At 41.0% G+C, this 19,808-nt stretch overlaps 1 protein-coding gene and 2 long non-coding RNA genes across 7 annotated transcripts in view; 1 reads left to right on the top strand and 2 right to left on the bottom strand.

Annotated features, from left to right (window-relative positions):
• Positions 1–11,341, bottom strand: part of fam13b (family with sequence similarity 13 member B) — a 56,943-nt gene extending 45,602 nt beyond the window's left edge. For 2 of the 5 annotated variants that reach the window (XM_081611926.1, XM_081611928.1), the window contains exon 1: positions 11,065–11,341. The gene's annotated coding sequence lies outside the window, so the exon portion shown is untranslated. The remainder of the gene's footprint in view (positions 1–11,064) is intronic. The other 3 variants (XM_008421013.3, XM_008421016.3, XM_008421017.3) reach the window with 3 other exon arrangements.
• A 3,039-nt stretch (positions 11,342–14,380) lies between these two features.
• LOC145553203 (uncharacterized) lies at positions 14,381–16,782 on the top strand. Its single transcript, XR_014089487.1, has 2 exons — positions 14,381–14,999; positions 16,038–16,782. It is a non-coding gene; the product is annotated as an uncharacterized LOC145553203 (long non-coding RNA).
• LOC145553204 (uncharacterized) lies at positions 16,415–18,561 on the bottom strand. The gene is made up of 2 exons (XR_014089488.1): positions 17,841–18,561; positions 16,415–17,153 (listed from the first exon to the last, which is right to left on the bottom strand). It is a non-coding gene; the product is annotated as an uncharacterized LOC145553204 (long non-coding RNA).
• Positions 18,562–19,808: the final 1,247 nt, after the last annotated feature.

Below are 19,808 nucleotides of genomic sequence, written 5' to 3'. Positions count from 1 at the left end.
AATGAACAGCAAAACGACAGGAAATGACATTTCCAGCAGCAGAATTACTCAACTAACTGCGCTGGTCCAAATTAAAGCGATAAACATTATGATCATTAGTTTTTTGTTTTCTTTGTTGCTGTATAACACAGATTATGAAGAATTTATAAGATGCACATTGGCAAGGAGCTGGTAATCGCCGTGATGCTGTATGTCCAGTTGTTATTTATAATGGTCCTGATTATTAAAGGTCTGCAGGTTTTCTCGTCTTGTTGTGAGAGTCAGTTTGTAATCATATAATGTGTTTGTTGGTTCTTTAACACAGGCACATTCGTACTATAACATGGTTTTAATTAGACATTTCTGACAATTATTGAGTCAGTAAGTGATATTAAATTGAGATAAGTGTTCACTTCTTTTTACTCCTTTTCAAACAGAAACAAATTATTTTGTTTTCTTGCTTTTAGAAAAGCCAGTTTGAAATAAATTGAAGTCTTAATGAATCAGAATAATAAGTCAGCTAAAGTGACTGAGGTATTTCTGCGGCGTCGTCATGCATCCTTACACTTCCCTGTTTTCAGCAGAGCAAGGTTGACTTTTCACACACAAACCGCCGCACACCCAGGAGCACATGACCAGGAAAGCATGCCGATCCGAATCTCTGCCGCCGACACGCAGCATGTGACGGAGAGCTGCCGTGTCACAGCAAAACACCGCGGCAGCTTCCTTCAGCGAGCCGAACGGATCCGGTTTGGCTCAGCAAAACTACAATCATGTCACAAACATGAAGGCTTCGCAGCACGTCAGACTGACATCAGTCTGCAGTAAGCGACACAACAGGAAGTCTGTCGTTAATCAGCTTAAGCCCAACCTGCGCTCACTCAGTGTATCAGTCTGCTGTGATCCAAGCATTGAGCAACGAGGGCTCAAACCGTCAACTTTCTGTTGTCACAACAAAACACAGAGAGGAAATGCAACACCTGCTCAACGCTTCCCGCAGAGCGATTCCCCTCGTTTAGTCACAGTGGCTGGACTTTACGCCCAACAGGGTGATAAAAGTATTCAACCCTTCACATTTATTCTGCTTTTACTTTGAAAAATACATTTGCTCTCATTGTTGAGTGATGAAGTAACTGTCACAATAAATTGTGCGATAAACGATAATATTGTTGCTTTGGGGTAAAGGAATAATAATGCAAGAACAGATTATCAAAGATAATAAACTTTAAATTCTAATGAACATTTAACTCTGGAACTGGAAGACCTTTTAAATATCCAAAAGCCTTAAACAACAGAAACGACAAATAAAATTAATTATCAGGTCTCTAAACAAAACAGTGCAGGGATTCCCCCAGTGTATTATAAGCCTGGCGGGCCACCAGGCTTTACTTGTGCCCCACCAGGCTTAGCAATGCTTATTTAATTATTTTTTAATGTTTGCATTTTTTTAAGACTTCATAGCTGGTGTCCAGATATTAATCTTCCAATAACACATAATTATCAGGTGATAATTTCACATTTCCTGTCAACTTTAAACATTTTTTAACTCAATTAAATGGGTTGTTGGCTTCAATGTTGTTTTTTTTGTGTATTTACAATACTCACCAAATAAACATGAATAGTTTCCACAGAACCTGATGTTTTTTTTTGTCCAATTATTTGATGAATTGCCAGAAATATCGGTAGAGCACTCGGTTACTAAATTAATCGTTAGCTGCAGCTCTACCAAAACCGTTTCGATGATCCTGAAGACTCCTGGGGAAAAAGATGCTAAAGACTCATCACCAGATAAAGTTCACCAGGTCGCAGCTTAGGGGTAACTACTTCCTTAAGTGGTGAACTTCCTTACCGGTACAGTCGAACAGAAGAGGAACTAACGCAAAAATAACTTTTTCTCCAGTGAACTAAAAAACATGACCCATTTAATGCTGCGTCATTTTCTGACAAACCAGATAAAGAAGTGTTAGGATGCATTTATGCAAGTTTTTATCAGATGAGCGAGACTGAGCCCACCAAATACTTCATCACAGATACAGGAAAGACAATAACCTTTATTACTTTATTAAAGTAAATCAGAGATAACAAAATGTTTATGTCAAAGTAAAATGAGGTCACTGGTGGACAGCAGGACGTCAGATGTTTGGGTCAGGAGCCAACATTTGTTTCCGTCTGTATGACTGTGGTTCTACTTTAAACAGAAAGAAAGCAGCAAACCTTGTTAGTTGGGCTGCAAAAAACATAAGAAAAGCAATTTTACGGCAAAGACTGGAGGAGAAACGAGCGGCAGGACAAACAGACGTGTCAGGAAGATGAGCAGAGGCCGGTAAGGAGACGGCAACCGGAAGAAAGATCCGTCTGAGGTTGGCCGCTCTAACCTACTTTATCGTCTCCTGCCGGCCCGTCTCTGATGAATTAATAACCGGCTGCTGCCTCCAGCGCCTCCCTCCTGCACAAATATGCATCATATTTCCCCTCATTCATTTTAAAGACGAAGAGAACATGCAACAAAGTTCATCTTCCTTGTCAAATGCTTGTCCTGCATAAACCAAACGGCTGATTAAAGGAAGTCCTGCATGATAAAAATCAGGGTCCTGCAACCTGCAGACCTTCAGCAATGGACCTTCATAAAAACAACTCCACTGAATTTCCATAATAAATGACACTGGAAGTACCAGTAATACTTTTTTAGAGTTCAGGAAGTGCACGCCTTTTCCCAGAATTTTCCACAAATATCAACAAGTCAAAGCAGACGATGTATCCATCTTCCTTTCGTTTTAAGGTTTCCAATAAGAAGACAAGTTTTACTTTAACTGGGCTGAGCGTAAAACGGCTCTTTGGATCGTAAAGTTTGCAGACCGCTGCTGCAGGTTGCTGAATTTATTAATCAGAGAGAAACATTTTAAACAGAGAAGAAGAAAAACGTCTGAAGGCCAAATTTCTAGACCTTCCTGTTAGAAACATTTGTTGAAACATTTTTTAGTGGCTTTGGACAGGCCAGCAAAATGCTGTGCAGAAAGAGCCCGAGACGCCCACAGCTGAAACATAACGCAGCTCTGTGTTCACCCTGTGGGAGTGGAGGAAAGGCAGCTCTCTGTTTGCAGCATTTGCATCACGTTTGGTTTGATGCCACTGAGAGGAACGAAGGCCTGCAGGGTTCGGGTTGGGCCTGCAGCGGTTTAGCTTTACAAACGGACATAAAAACTGGAGGTTAAACCACTTCTCAAAAATCTGAGTTTCTCTGTCGCATCTTAAAATATCTTCACACTATTTGAAGAGGAACTAGATTATAATTTCCTTTTATAAACAGGAAATCGGTACCGATATTTCTGGCAATTCATCAAATGATTGGACAATAATTGGCTGACTGATTTGAAGATAAAATATTTCCAGGTCTGAGGCAGTTTATGCATCATTAGCTTCAGTCAAAGCAGAAAATAAACTTAAAATTAGGGCAGGGCTTTAATGTGTTCATTTTTATTCATTAGATTTTAACATGTTAACCTGTAAAAAGACAGCATTTATTTTTTAAATGTAAACGTTCTGACCCGGAACCTTTGCATTGCGTTTCTGGTACGCACATAAATCTGACGCACATCTACCAACAGCAGTGATGGAGGACAAAGCTAATAAGTTTGATTTATTATCGTCATGATAAATTACAATTAGTGACGTTAAAAACTCCCCAAAACTGTCCTTATAGTCGGGATTGATAGTTTTACTGTTTTCTCAATGAAAGAATTAATAAATACCAATAAATTTGAAAATACCGTCACCGTGTGCAGCTTGGTGATGTAAATCACATTCTTTACGTGAAGCACAGTTTTTTGTTTTTGGAGCAGTTTTTGTGGGGATATAACTGAAGTTATTCTTAATTAAACCAGCTGTGTTAATATTGGCCCAAACTTTCTAATCAGTGCATTTCTAATTACACAAACATCAGCAATCTAATAAAAATAAACATTTGAGTTATTTAGATCATCTGTTCTCAATTTTATTATGAAAGAATAAAATAGAAAACAGTGCAGAAGTCTGTAATAAATAGTAATATTTGCAGACCTGATAGAACCAGGCTGAGTTCAATCTGCTGAGGAGCTGACCGAGCAGCATCCTGCAGGAAGTGGGACTCAAAACAGAAAACATAAAAAATGTGGCTGAATAATGACTCTGAAATGAGGAAATACTGAAGCCAGAGCCGAGAGCTTCAGCTGAACAGAAAAACTCTTGTTGTTTCCGTCTGTATGTGTTTTTGTTGCTGTAAACAATGGATGAAAACACAAGCTGTGAACAGACCGAGCAGCGAGCAAACCATGACGCTGCAGTTTCACCGTCTCACACGGACGACAGGGAGCCGTTCAGTCGCTTTCATTAACACACACACACACACACAGTCTGAGAATAAACACATCAGGCTCCGTGGTCGCCGATTGTTTGAAACATTCCTCCAACTTCTCAGGACCATGAGAGCCAGAGCTGCTGCGCCGCGGTAATTGATCTGAATACGCAGCGACTCGGATCAAACGTCTCCAGGACCTGAACCTTCGATCTGCTGCCAGAAAGCCGACTTAGCCGCTCCTGAGCCCAGTCCAGCCTGATCCATCGGGTCGGGTTGGAATCGGCGTCGGCTCGGGCAACGAGGAAATCAGTCACCAGGAAGGAACAGCAGGCAGCTTGTGCGCCGCGCTCAAACTGTCCAGTCACACAGAAACCTTGTCCTGGGTTTAAAAATAGAAACACGGCGCAGCGTGCGAGGAAATATTTAATAAAGGGACTTTCCAAAAACAGTCGGAACAAACCGACAATCTGAATGTTTCGGTCTGATTTATAAACATCCTCCTTCTGCTATTCTGGAATAAATTAAAACGCAACAGAAATTTGGATTCCTGTTTTAGAGGAAACTGACAAATAATTACATTAAAAGTAAGAAAAATCTTTCCCGCTACATAGTTTACCAAAAACGACCCGAACGATGCAGGATTTTCAATCACACTGATGAGATAAAGCCCAGTTTGTGGTAAAACCTCATTTTCCTGCACGTTAAAGCGGCATTAAACGTCTCCAGCTCACGAGTTTTCAAGGTGACGTCTGTAACTGCAGACGCTGAGCGCCTTAAACACGTCCTCACCCGGATTACTCAACCCAGCCATCTGCTCAGGATCCAAGCCGTCAGAAGAAACTCGCACCAAAACGGAGAGACTCGGATCTGATGCCGATCCAAACCTGCCGCGTTTAACCCTCCTGTTATGTTCGTTTCTGAGCTACAGCAATAATGTTTGTGGGTCAATTTGACCCGGGGAGAGTTTTATCATGCAATCAGGAACCAAAAAATTCCTCCAAAACATTTCTTTATCCGATTATTAACTCTAATACTAACCATCTCAATCAAAATTTGTGCAATTATGTTTTTTATTTCTCAGAAATTAAGGATTAATGACGACGACTTACTCAATTACTCATTTGGACATAAAAAATGGGATTTACATTTTTTATGTCCACTGAAAAAAAACCTAGACACAAAAAAACAATAATTTCCTTGAAAGTGATCTTTGGTAAAAAATTTTATATTACATTTAATTTTTTTTTTTCAAAGGGTGATCTTTATAATTGAACTTGAGACACACAAACTGTTCCGGGTCCAATTGACCCGCCAAATTAAAATCAAGATAAATGAGTCATGCAGAGAGTATTTATGTTTTCCTCCACTTCTACTGAGTGTCACTCAGTGTGGGTGGAGTTTGTCCACTCAGTGTGGGTGGAGTTTGTCCACTCAGTGTGGGTGGAGTTTGTCCACTCAGTGTGGGTGGAGTTTGTCCACTCAGTGTGGGTGGAGTTTGTCCACTCAGTGTGGGTGGAGTTTGTCCACTCAGTGTGGGTGGAGTTTGTCCACTCAGTGTGGGTGGAGTTTACCCACTCAGTGTGGGTGGAGTTTGTCCACTCAGTGTGGGTGGAGTTTGTCCACTCAGTGTGGGTGGAGTTTGTCCACTCAGTGTGGGTGGAGTTTGTCCACTCAGTGTGGGTGGAGTTTACCCACTCAGTGTGGGTGGAGTTTACCCACTCAGTGTGGGTGGAGTTTGTCCACTCAGTGTGGGTGGAGTTTGTCCACTCAGTGTGGGTGGAGTTTACCCACTCAGTGTGGGTGGAGTTTGTCCACTCAGTGTGGGTGGAGTTTGTCCACTCAGTGTGGGTGGAGTTTACCCACTCAGTGTGGGTGGAGTTTGTCCACTCAGTGTGGGTGGAGTTTGTCCACTCAGTGTGGGTGGAGTTTGTCCACTCAGTGTGGGTGGAGTTTACCCACTCAGTGTGGGTGGAGTTTGTCCACTCAGTGTGGGTGGAGTTTACCCACTCAGTGTGGGTGGAGTTTACCCACTCAGTGTGGGTGGAGTTTACCCACTCAGTGTGGGTGGAGTTTACCCACTCAGTGTGGGTGGAGTTTGTCCACTCAGTGTGGGTGGAGTTTGTCCACTCAGTGTGGGTGGAGTTTGTCCACTCAGTGTGGGTGGAGTTTGTCCACTCAGTGTGGGTGGAGTTTACCCACTCAGTGTGGGTGGAGTTTGTCCACTCAGTGTGGGTGGAGTTTGTCCACTCAGTGTGGGTGGAGTTTGTCCACTCAGTGTGGGTGGAGTTTGTCCACTCAGTGTGGGTGGAGTTTACCCACTCAGTGTGGGTGGAGTTTGTCCACTCAGTGTGGGTGGAGTTTACCCACTCAGTGTGGGTGGAGTTTGTCCACTCAGTGTGGGTGGAGTTTGTCCACTCAGTGTGGGTGGAGTTTGTCCACTCAGTGTGGGTGGAGTTTGTCCACTCAGTGTGGGTGGAGTTTGTCCACTCAGTGTGGGTGGAGTTTACCCACTCAGTGTGGGTGGAGTTTGTCCACTCAGTGTGGGTGGAGTTTGTCCACTCAGTGTGGGTGGAGTTTACACACTCAGTGTGGGTGGAGTTTGTCCACTCAGTGTGGGTGGAGTTTACCCACTCAGTGTGGGTGGAGTTTGTCCACTCAGTGTGGGTGGAGTTTGTCCACTCAGTGTGGGTGGAGTTTACACACTCAGTGTGGGTGGAGTTTGTCCACTCAGTGTGGGTGGAGTTTGTCCACTCAGTGTGGGTGGAGTTTGTCCACGGGAACAGAATAGGTTCCCGTCAAAAGTTGTATGAACACCTGCTTTCTCACAGTTCATTGTGAAGTAAAGAGAGCAGGAAGAAAGTGGGTTTGTGTGTTAATAATTATAGAGTTAATAATCAGATAAAAAATGTTTTGGAGGAATTTTTTGGTTCCTGACACTATTGCATGATAAAACTCTCCCCGGGTCAAATTGACCCACGAACATTATTGCTGTAGCTCAGAAACGAACATCACAGGAGGGTTAAAAAAAGGACATTTAAACCCTTCTGTAATATTTACAGGTAAAAATGTCAGAATGTGGGTAAAAGAAGAGCATTTTCTCCTCCAGTGGACGCCTGCGTTACATCAACAGCCTGACAGGCCATCTCCATTTACAGGATCCTTGGGCCCGGTCAGCGCCGCGCGGCGGGAAGCCGCCTGCGGCTGGTTTTGGCAGGATTCTGGATTCCTGCAGCTTCTTTCTCAGTATCAAAATATCTCCATCTTTACTGTGGTTCCCATCAGTGGATTTCCATCCGTGGAAGTTATTTTTTAAAGATTTCTGGGTAATAAATGTGCAGTAGGTGTGTAATACTAGATCAGTGTTTAACACCTAAAGACAAATGACGCTCTATGGGAATGAAAATGAGGTTAGAAAGTTATTTTAGGCGCAGACGGGGATTAAATGTGGTGACTTCCTGTTTATGGGTTAGCTTAAGGCTAAACCAACCACAGATTGACCGGCCAACCGGCCGGCCGGCCGGCAGCTGTGGGATTACAGCGCCGGTGCAGTTGCTGTGTTTGCACGCCAGTTTTCCTTCCACATAAAAACCATTTCTCATCTTACACGTCTTATCTCACACGGCTGGGGAGCTTCCCCACGGCGGCTTTCTGCATACGTGAGATTGTTCACATAAAGGCCAGCAGGTTCAACTCAGAGTGTGAAGGTCAGTCGCTTTAATGGCGCCGCATTTCAAGGGTTATAATGCTATCAAACACAAACGCCGGACGGCTTCCTGTCAGCTTTACTGAGCTCTAAACTAAAGACATTTAGGCTTTTATTTGATAGAAACTCTTAAACTGGAAGGAAAAATTTTTATTTTCCAAATCTGATTTATATTTCAGATCAAACATGCAGTTAAAATAATATTTAAACTGCTTTTATCTGAACTTTCCAACCTTTAGAAAGAGAGACGAGTGGATATGGAAGTGAAATTCCTTTACAAAAGTCTAAATTTAACAACTTTTTTTGGGTTATTTTATGAGAATTAGAATTTATAAAACTTATTTTCTCCTTTACTGATGGGCTGGAACTGTTACATGAGCAAAAGAAGAAATTATTATAATGTTCATGTTACGTTTTATAATCATTTCTTCTTCTGCTCATGTTCAGGTTCCTCCACATGGAAAAGGAAAAAGGAAAAGTAAAGAAAAAATGATGATAAAAGAAAAAACAAGACAAGAAAGAGAGAGAATTAGAAAAAAGAAAACAAAAATAAATTAATGAGGGGAAGAAAGAAATTAAAAATATAAACAAGAATAAAAGTGAAATTAAATAAACAAGCAAAGAAAGAAAAAGTTTACATCATTTAGACAACAAAATAAATAACATCTGAAATTCCAAATATTCTTTCAGACTTTAATTTGTTTTTCTATTTGGAAAATCCACATTTTTCCAGACGGTTCAGGAATCCTGGTTAAAAAATATTCCTGGATCAGCTCCAACATTTATGGTTCAGTTTACAGCCGATTAGGCATAAAAAGACAATTTCATCTAAACCTTTGTGTTCAAGAAAACAGCCTGTAATTATTTACAGCCTCAATTCGTCTGAATATCTTTAACACGAAAACATTCCTGCTGACGTTTTTCCATTTTATTTTCCTTCTCCTGACACGATCTGCTGCCATCAGCTTCTCATTTTCTAATCACCGGATCGATTATATCCAGATGAAACGCGTTCATTGGTCCGTTCTCCTGCTGGCGCTAAAAAATAAACGAAGGACGACAAAAAAGAGGCGCACCAAAAAAATGTGTTGGATGATAAATCGTCCCAGAAGTTATCGCAGTAAACAATAATATTGTTCTTTTGAGACCAATTTCAATAATGGAAATGGTATAATAATAATAATAAAGCAAGGTCACATTCTCAAAGATCAATAAACTGTAAATGCCGACAAACATTAAACTGAAAGATATTTTAAATATCCAAGACAAACAAATCAGCAGAAACAACAAATAAAATGAATTATGAAGTCCGTGTAAACAAAAAAGCACCAGCAAGAAGAGTTTTATCATCCAGATGTTGGTAAAAAGAGACAAAAGATCAAGAAGATAAATGTTGCAAATGGAAATTACTGAGTTTGTTTGAATTTATCGTGCCATTAACTGAATTTCCACAATAAATTCTGGCTGTTAGCATCTTAATTTTAGCGTAACTAGCATTATGTAGCACTGTGTGTCCCCTACAGAAGACAAACCTCACTTTGACTCTAAACACTCAAAAGTTTAAAACTCCAGGAGGTTCAATGGGGGGAAAGTTGATCATTCCTGGTTTTCTGCTTCCTCTGGATGAACCAGGCGCGTCTCTGCAGGCCTCAACATGTCAGGACGTGTTGCTTATTCATCAATATATGGTTTTCCACTAGCGTCTCAATAGTTGCAATTAATTAATTAACTGGATAAAAGTTTTACCTGGGTCCCACCACTACCTGGAGGACATATTTACACGAAGAAATCAGACTATCTGGATTAATAAAATGTTACAAGTCAGTTATTCTAACCAAGGGTCAAATCCAAACTTTTAGTCACATGGGCCAAGACTGTTGAGTCGAAGTTGATCACATTAATTCATTTTTTAGGGGTAAAAATAAAATTAAGCAAATAAAGTACTCCAATTTTTTTTTTTTTTCCAAAATGGATATTATAGATCCAGAACTTTCACAATAATTAGGGCCACAGTAGATTTAAAAATAGTAATAAATGTCTGCCAAAACCTCAGAAAATGAAAAAAAAGTCACATTTTAACTCAGAAATTTCCCAGTTTTTTTGTAAAAAAAATTCTGATTAAGTTCAAAAATGTTGAGTTTTTTGGTGGAAATTTACTAATTACTCCAAAAACATCTCCAAATGTTTATTTTTTAATAATTTAAAACTTATTCCGTCAAATCACCCCGTGTGTAACAAACTGTTAACATCAGGAGGAGAAAAGCGGATTTAAAAACAAACAGAATAAACTACAGATAATTCAGCGGAACCGTGTAAAGAGCCCGTGTGCGGCATTAAAACGCTTCACGTCCAGCGGAGCCGCTCGGAACCAGAACATTCCAGCGCAGACAGCGAAACATCCGTTCAGGAAGCCTCTACAGCGGAGATGAAGCTCTCCAGAAACGGAACAGAAAACGAAACCAGCAGCTAGTTGCTCCACGTATCAGTTTAAAAAAGGCACTTTAAGAAGATTATTACTCAGCATTTCAACACAATCAAACACCTGAGCGAAGACAGGTGATCCCGACCTGCCCTCTGCATCTTCCGCCAATTAAGGCAACATTTCAGCGGGGAACATCCCACAAAATACCGATAATAACCATGAATATGTGACTCCCAGCGCCTCCTGTTGTCATGATTTCACCTCGTTTTCTTTATTTTCTCTTCCTGTTAGCTTCGAGGAGCCACAGATGTGACAGAACTGCCTCTCTGCTGCTAGCCGCTGCTAGCCGCTGCTAGCCGCTGCTAGCCGCTGCTAGCGGTTAGCTCCCAGTCAACACAAATAAACGACAGAAACTGTTCAAAACTCAAGAGTCCTTCGGTGTCGGAATTTAAACTGAAGCACAAACACGGCTGGAAAAATATTTAAAACATACAAGAACGTTTTACATATCAAGAAAAAAAATGGTTTAAGACACAGTTAGCCTAGCCTGCTAACACCAGTTTAGCGTCCGAGATGCTGAGAAGCAGAAGAAGAGCAGTTAGCATGGAAGCTAATCGGGTTTCTTACCAGGTCAAAACAAACAGCACCGCGGAGCAACACGCATCAATTTCTGCGGTTCTTTTTGCGGCTGGCGTCCGAACAGACGGAGACTTCGACGGGATCAAAGCAGACGACGAAGAAATATCGTCGAGAACATCGCAAAAAGGGCTCTAAATTACAGCGGTTCCTGGTTTTCCTTTTTCTGCTCGGACTGGCTGAGATGCCCGTTTGCAAGTCGATGCCTAGAGAGACTCGCCTCCTCTCGCACACACCCTCCGGGGCCGAACCTGCCAAATACTGACTCCGCCCCTCTCACTGAGAGCACGGCGGGAGGCGGCTGCCAAATACTGACCCCGCCTCTCTCACTGAGAGCACGGCGGCTGCCAAATACTGACCCCGCCTCTCTCACTGAGAGCACGGCGGCTGCCAAATACTGACCCTGCCTCTCTCACTGAGAGCACGGCGGGAGGCGGCTGCCAAATACTGACCCTGCCTCTCTCACTGAGAGCACGGCGGCTGCCAAATACTGACCCCGCCTCTCTCACTGAGAGCACGGCGGGAGGCGGCTGCCAAATACTGACCCCGCCTCTCTCACTGAGAGCACGGCGGGAGGCGGCTGCCAAATACTGACCCCGCCTCTCTCACTGAGAGCACGGCGGCTGCCAAATACTGACCCTGCCTCTCTCACTGAGAGCACGGCGGGAGGCGGCTGCCAAATACTGACCCTGCCTCTCTCACTGAGAGCACGGCGGGAGGCGGCTGCCAAATACTGACCCTGCCTCTCTCACTGAGAGCACGGCGGCTGCCAAATACTGACCCCGCCTCTCTCACTGAGAGCACGGCGGCTGCCAAATACTGACCCTGCCTCTCTCACTGAGAGCACGGCGGGAGGCGGCTGCCAAATACTGACCCCGCCTCTCTCACTGAGAGCACGGCGGGAGGCGGCTGCCAAATACTGACCCTGCCTCTCTCACTGAGAGCACGGCGGGAGGCGGCTGCCAAATACTGACCCCGCCTCTCTCACTGAGAGCACGGCGGGAGGCGGCTGCCAAATACTGACCCTGCCTCTCTCACTGAGAGCACGGCGGGAGGCGGCTGCCAAATACTGACCCCGCCTCTCTCACTGAGAGCACGGCGGCTGCCAAATACTGACCCTGCCTCTCTCACTGAGAGCACGGCGGGAGGCGGCTGCCGAATACTGACCCCGCCTCTCTCACTGAGAGCACGGCGGCTGCCAAATACTGACCCTGCCTCTCTCACTGAAAGCACGGCGGCTGCCGAATACTGACCCCGCCTCTCTCACTGAAAGCACGGCGGCTGCCAAATACTGACCCTGCCTCTCTCGCTGAGAGCACGGCGGCTGCCAAATACTGACCCTGCCTCTCTCACTGAGAGCACGGCGGGAGGCGGCTGCCAAATACTGACCCTGCCTCTCTCACTGAAAGCACGGCGGCTGCCAAATACTGACCCTGCCTCTCTCGCTGAGAGCACGGCGGCTGCCAAATACTGACCCTGCCTCTCTCACTGAGAGCACGGCGGGAGGCGGCTGCCAAATACTGACCCTGCCTCTCTCACTGAAAGCACGGCGGCTGCCAAATACTGACCCTGCCTCTCTCGCTGAGAGCACGGCGGCTGCCAAATACTGACCCTGCCTCTCTCACTGGGAGCACGGCGGGAGGCGGCTGCCAAATACTGACCCCGCCTCTCTCACTGAGAGCACGGCGGCTGCCAAATACTGACCCCGCCTTTGCAGACAGATCATATTTTTATATTTTCACCTACAACTATTTTATGAAGTGCACTAATCTCTCATAATTCTTCAGGATAGAATAGATTTGGGGTCATAGGTCAATCTAATGAGACGCTGCCTACAGTTACATAGAGCTGTCCAGATAGAGCCATCCCATCCCAAGCCTTTTTGCACGTCTGTGTAAAAGTAATGAGCTTAACTGGAAAAGTGCCCAGGGCCTCATAAAACCCTGGACCACCCCTGCTGATCAGAACCTCCAAGAAGAGCTCAAACTAAAACATAAACATTTGGTTTGAATTAAAACATAAATACATTTTATTGGTTAAATTAATCAAATTCAACTTCCAGAATAAAAGTGTTCAATTTTAGAGTCGTTTCTATTCTATGATAAACGTTCAACTGATTTAATTTTAGATAATCCACAAATGTATCACATCTGTGCCATTAGAGGCGTGAATTACATAAAACTGATTAGTTATTATTGCAAAAGTGATCAAGAACAGTTTGAATGAGGTTTTTGTTGTTCTGCTTTTATTGTACCAAACATTCAAACGGTGATTTCCATTCAGTTCTTTACTATTTTAAGTCAAAATGTCTGCAGAAAAATATGTAAATCATATTAGTACTGTAAAAGCATGTTTTCATTATATAATGCAAACCCTCAGTGTGTGACACGCTGATGCTCTGTGCTCATTTTTATATTAAAGTCATGCATTAAAATGCATGAAATGAGGTTAATTACAAAGGAGGATATTTATAACAGCACTTAAATTACACAATTACTCATTTTCCAGGAGCTTTTTATGTTTTACATACCCACAAATGTAATACCTGCACGTTATTTTATCCTCTTGTCTTTTAATTCCCTTCAGAAATATTTCCCTGCTTGTTTATGGAGAGCCATTTCAGCCAAAATTAAATAAATAAATAAATGGGTGAAATAAATAAAAAATGAGTAAAATAAATCAAAAAATGAAGAAAATGAGTGAAATAAATAAATAATTTGTTAAATAAATAATTTAGCTTTTTCATTAACCCATTTTTTCATTTATTTATTTTTCATATTATCAATTTCTCAATTTCCCTTTTTTCATTAATCTATTTTTCATTTACCCACTTTTCATTAATCTATTTTTCATTTAACCATTTTTTAATTTAGCTTTTTCATTAACCCCATTTTTCATTTCTTTATTTTTCACATTATCAATTTCCCAATTTCTCTTTTTCATTTATCTATTTTTTATTTATCCCTTTATCCATTTACCCATTTTTCATTAATTTATTTTTCAATTAACCACTTTTCAATTTCCCTTTTTATTAACCCAATTTTTTCATTTATTTATTTTTCCGATTATCAATTTCTCTTTCTCTTTTCATTAATCTATTTTCATTAATCTATTTTTCATTTGTCCATTTTTTCATTTATCCCTTTATCTATTTACCCATTTTTCATTAATCTATTTTTAATTTAAACATTTTTTGATTTCCTTTTTCCATTAACCCGATTTTCTATTTCCCAGTTTCATTAATCAATTTCTCATATATCCCTTTTTTATTTACCCAATTTTCTTTTATCTATTTTTCATTCAACATTTGTTTGAAAATCTTTACTTTTCCCATTTTCCAATTCCCCTTATTTATTTAGTATTTCCTTATTTTCTTATTTATCACATTCTATTTCCCCGCAAAACTTAGGGAAAAAATAAATGCAAATGAGGAGAGGCACGTCATCAGGCTACAACTTCCCCAATTGGTTGGTTAGCGTCACACCCATACTTTGCTTCAAGAAAGATGGCGACCTACTAACGGGTTATCAATAAGCTGAAGCTCATTAACTTCATTAGAAAATAGTGTTATTACTCCTGACTTTAGTTCTCGTGTGGCCGCTCAGACAGAACGTGTTTCAGTTGGCGGCTCTCATGGACTCAGAGCTTCACCGTCGGGAGTTTTTATAGTTTGAACGAAGCGGCCGCTGAAGTTGGCTTACGATTGAAGGTTCGGGACACCTTCGTAGCTACCAGCTGTGATCCAACTATAAGGAGCAACTTTACTGTACATCGTAAGTGAACTGCAATATCCAGAGGCAGCTCTACGGACCATCGGGCTGAAAGAATGAGAGTGGAGAGCCTTGGAGATCTGCATCGGAGGCCATCTTTCAGACATGCACCGCTGCTGTCCGTCCAGGATCCTCCGGTTGCCCAGACGTTGCACGGTAAGCTACTAACGCTGATGTTTGTTTTCCAACTACAGTCATATTTAATCAATAGGGCTCAGTTACGATCGCGGGAGTTTTTGAGTTGATCTCGGCAGTAGGTGACAAACTGAACGTCTCCAGGATGTTGAGACCAGCACGTCCTCTGATCCAATACATCTTATTAAGGATAAAATCAACAAAACGTGTTCAAATTAATGGCCCAACAGGTGATTAAAGACAGTAAAAAGGTAGGAGTGGTTTCGAGTCGATCGCCTTGTTTTACCTTTGTAAACAGACAACCTGAATACAGTGACATTTAGTGAGGGTATAGAATGGAGAATGGATAAAAGCTGAACTCCTGCTACAATCTTTGCGTCTCTTGGTTACATCCCTGAGGTGTGCCAAGTGTGGCCCACATGCATATAAAGTAAATATGACTATTAATTTAAGTATTTCTTTGTATGTATAACTTGCCCACCTTAGTTTGCCTGTTTTTGGTCAACGTGTGCCTCAACATTTGGTTACTGTTCCTTAGACGTGGACAGAGGACCCACAATTTATACTCCAGGAATAACAGTAGCACTTCAACATGTTTTTACTCAAAGTAAAAAGTAGCTGAATAAGAAATTACACAAGAGTAAAGAAGCATTTGGTAAAAAGTTGATCAGTACTGAGTAACTGATCAAGTTATCAATTATTTCATATCTAAAAAAATACACAATTAGAAGGCCCAAAATATTAAGTTCAGTGGAAATTTTGGTATTTTAAAGACAAAATGAAAAATTAGTTTAAATAATAGTGATGCTTCATAATAAAATGACTTGAGTAAAAGTAAAAAGTTCAGCATAGTAAGAGTATTCCTAAAAGTTCATTTGAGTTTCAAAAAGTTACTCAACTATATTTAAGTAAATGTAATTAGTCACTCCTAAACTCTGCCCTTCTGAGGGAACAGGAGAAGGAACTGTTAAGGAAATAAATTAATCTTGATATTAAACATTGTTTCAATTAACAAATGAATCATAACACCCAGAACATATTCTGTTATGTTTATTCAAGGGTGAAGGAACAGAATGACTGGAGATCCTGGCTGAGAGGGACCAGGCCTGACACGGCGAACAGTGAGGAGAACCGTCTGCACTGTGAGCAGCACCAGAACTCCTGATGGATCTCCTTCAGGAAGAACCAGAGAGACGGCCGACCTCCACAGAGAAGAGTTCACCCAAACATCAGAGGAAAAATGAATGCTGGTGCTCAAACAGAGCAGCCTCTTTTCTTAAACCCAACACACACAGGGTGTTGTGGCCCTGATTAAAAACCTGCTAACTTCAATTTAACTGAAACACAGAACATCCAGAAATGTGATGAACTTCAGCTATAGAGTGGAAATGACAGTGAGATGAAAACATTTGTCTATATCACTCTGTTATACAGGACATTAACATTTTAAAGTGTTTGTTCCAGAGCACCTGATACAAACGATAGCATTAGCTCATCCATCAGACATTTACTGAGGCCTGAAACATGCAGGGCAGACGACCTGAGGACTGACTGGTTAAAGTATTTCACTGACAATTCAGATTGCAGATTTACAATTGAAGGCGTCCGTAAATGAACACAATCATTATTCAATAAACCAAGCTGTGTAAAATAACTGCTAGGGTTGCTATTAAGAACCCAATATGTCAGTTTGTTCATTTCTACGTTGTCGTACATACAAGGTACTCCACTCACTGTTTAGCTTCATGTTGAAGAATCTTCAGTGTAATGAAACCAAAAAATAAAACTGGTCCAAAACTTTCAATCTGTATTCTATTTTTGTAGCTTTGTTCTATTAAGATTATTTAGTTTATTTTAAGCCACAAACAAACGATCATTTTATTGTCTCTGGGACGTGAAAACATGAGATTTGATTAAATTAGAACTTCACATATTAGAAGGAACACAGATTTCATAATAATCAGTTTGTTTATTCAAAACGGTAAAATACAGACGGTTCATGCATATCAATGGTATAAGAACAGCCAATTTTTTTTAAATGAATGTGTCACCAGTGCATTTGGCCGAGTGTTCCTGCTCCAGAAAGGTGAAGGTCTCTGGTCATCCTGAAGCTGTGAGCCCACTGGGAGTCTGAAGGGAAACACAGAGACCAGAGGCCTGCAGGATGGACTGCATCTGAAAACATACATGATGGAAACATTAATGAATGTGCTGCGCCAAAAAGCTGTACTTTTGACCTGGTGGCGATGGAACCAGTTATGGTAGATCTGAACTTTGGTTTGATGACCTAAATATGAGAAGCTTCAGACTGACAGGAGTTGGGTTAAAGCCACATCTTGTGAAGTTGGGATATTTTTCCTCCAACAGGATCCAGAGGAATAGCAACAAACCAGAAGTTGGACTAGAATTTATTTCAATGTCATTGTGAATGTCAGCTTCTCATTTTCAACAGTGCATATGCATGTGGGCCACACTTGGCACACCTCAGGGATGTAACCAAGAGACGCAAAGATTGTAGCAGGAGTTCAGCTTTTATCCATTCTCCATTCTATACCCTCACTAAATGTCACTGTATTCAGGTTGTCTGTTTACAAAGGTAAAACAAGGCGATCGACTCGAAACCACTTCTACCTTTTTACTGTCTTTAATCAACCTGTTGGGCCATTAATTTGAACACGTTTTGTTGATTTTATCCTTAATAAGATGTATTGGATCAGAGGACGTGCTGGTCTCAACATTCTGGAGACGTTCAGTTTGTCACCTACTGCCGAGATCAACTCAAAACCTCCCGCGATCGTAATTGAGCCCTATTGATTAAATATGACTGTAGTTGGAAAACAAACATCAGCGTTAGTAGCTTACCGTGCAACGTCTGGGCAACCGGAGGATCCTGGACGGACAGCAGCGGTGCATGTCTGAAAGATGGCCTCCGATGCAGATCTCCAAGGCTCTCCACTCTCATTCTTTCAGCCCGATGGTCCGTAGAGCTGCCTCTGGATATTGCAGTTCACTTACGATGTACAGTAAAGTTGCTCCTTATAGTTGGATCACAGCTGGTAGCTACGAAGGTGTCCCGAACCTTCAATCGTAAGCCAACTTCAGCGGCCGCTTCGTTCAAACTATAAAAACTCCCGACGGTGAAGCTCTGAGTCCATGAGAGCCGCCAACTGAAACACGTTCTGTCTGAGCGGCCACACGAGAACTAAAGTCAGGAGTAATAACACTATTTTCTAATTAAGTTAATGAGCTTCAGCTTATTGATAACCCGTTAGTAGGTCGCCATCTTTCTTGAAGCAAAGTATGGGAGTGACGCTAACCAACCAATTGGGGAAGTTGTAGCCTGATGACGTGCCTCTCCTCATTTGCATTTATTTTTTCCCTAAGTTTTGCGGGGAAATAGAATGTGATAAATAAGAAAATAAGGAAATACTAAATAAATAAGGGGAATTGGAAAATGGGAAAAGTAAAGATTTTTCAAACAAATGTTGAATGAAAAATAGATAAAAGAAAATTGGGTAAATAAAAAAGGGATATATGAGAAATTGATTAATGAAACTGGGAAATAGAAAATCGGGTTAATGGAAAAAGGAAATCAAAAATGTTTAAATTAAAAATAGATTAATGAAAAATGGGTAAATAGATAAAGGGATAAATGAAAAAATGGACAAATGAAAAATAGATTAATGAAAATAGATTAATGAAAAAGAGAAATAGAGAAATTGATAATCGGAAAATAAATAAATGAAAAATTGGGTTAATAAAAAAGGGAAATTGAAAAGTGGTTAATTGAAAATAAATTAATGAAAAATGGGTAAATGGATAAAGGGATAAATAAAAATAGATAAATGAAAAAGAGAAATTGGGAAATTGATAATGTGAAAAATAAAGAAATGAAAAATGGGGTTAATGAAAAAGCTAAATTAAAAAATGGTTAAATGAAAAATAGATTAATGAAAAGTGGGTAAATGAAAAATAGATTAATGAAAAAAGGGAAATTGAGAAATTGATAATATGAAAAATAAATAAATGAAAAAATGGGTTAATGAAAAAGCTAAATTATTTATTTAACAAATTATTTATTTATTTCACTCATTTTCTTCATTTTTTGATTTATTTTACTCATTTTTTATTTATTTCACCCATTTATTTATTTATTTAATTTTGGCTGAAATGGCTCTCCATACTTGTTGGCACATTAATATTCCCGAGACATAAAACGGTTAACAGCGCTCAGTTTTTCATCTCCGTCTTACTGTCCTCATTAGCAGACAGTTTGCACAGTTGCCATGGAGATATGAGCCAATGAATAATTAATATAACGAAAAGTGCCAGTCGGTCACAAGAAGCGCCGTAGAAATGGCGCCATGTGTGCAAGTTTGATGTAAAACATTCAGGTTCATGCATAGAACATGTTTATACATGTTTCCCTGTCGGTTTGAAACTTTAACTGGAATGTTTAATTATCAGAAAACTGTTTTTTTACGATGGTAAATGTGGTAAAGTGCGCCACCTGCTGGAAATACTGCGGCGCAGCATTGAAGCGGCCTCTCGTTTTGCACAACTCCACGTCTTTAATGAGATTTTATGGTTTTATTATTAAAGAGTGTAGCGGTTTATTATCCATCCATCCATCTTCTTGCACCCTTTTTCCCTCAGTGGGGTCGGGAGGGTTGCTGGTTCCTCTCCAGCTAACGTTTCAGGTGAGAGGCGGGGTCACCTGGACAGGTCGCCAGGGCAACACAGAGACACACACACCTAGGGGCAATTTAGAGAAACCAATTAACCTGACAGTCATGTTTTTTTGGACTGTGGGAGGAAACCAGAGTACCT

The sequence above is a fragment of the Poecilia reticulata genome, chromosome 10, assembly GCF_904066995.2.
Source record: "Poecilia reticulata chromosome 10, P_reticulata-male-v2, whole genome shotgun sequence".
In the NCBI taxonomy this organism is placed as follows: Eukaryota; Metazoa; Chordata; class Actinopteri; order Cyprinodontiformes; family Poeciliidae; genus Poecilia; species Poecilia reticulata.
Note: the sequence above shows the minus strand (reverse complement) of the source record. Positions and strands in the feature narration are given on the sequence as shown.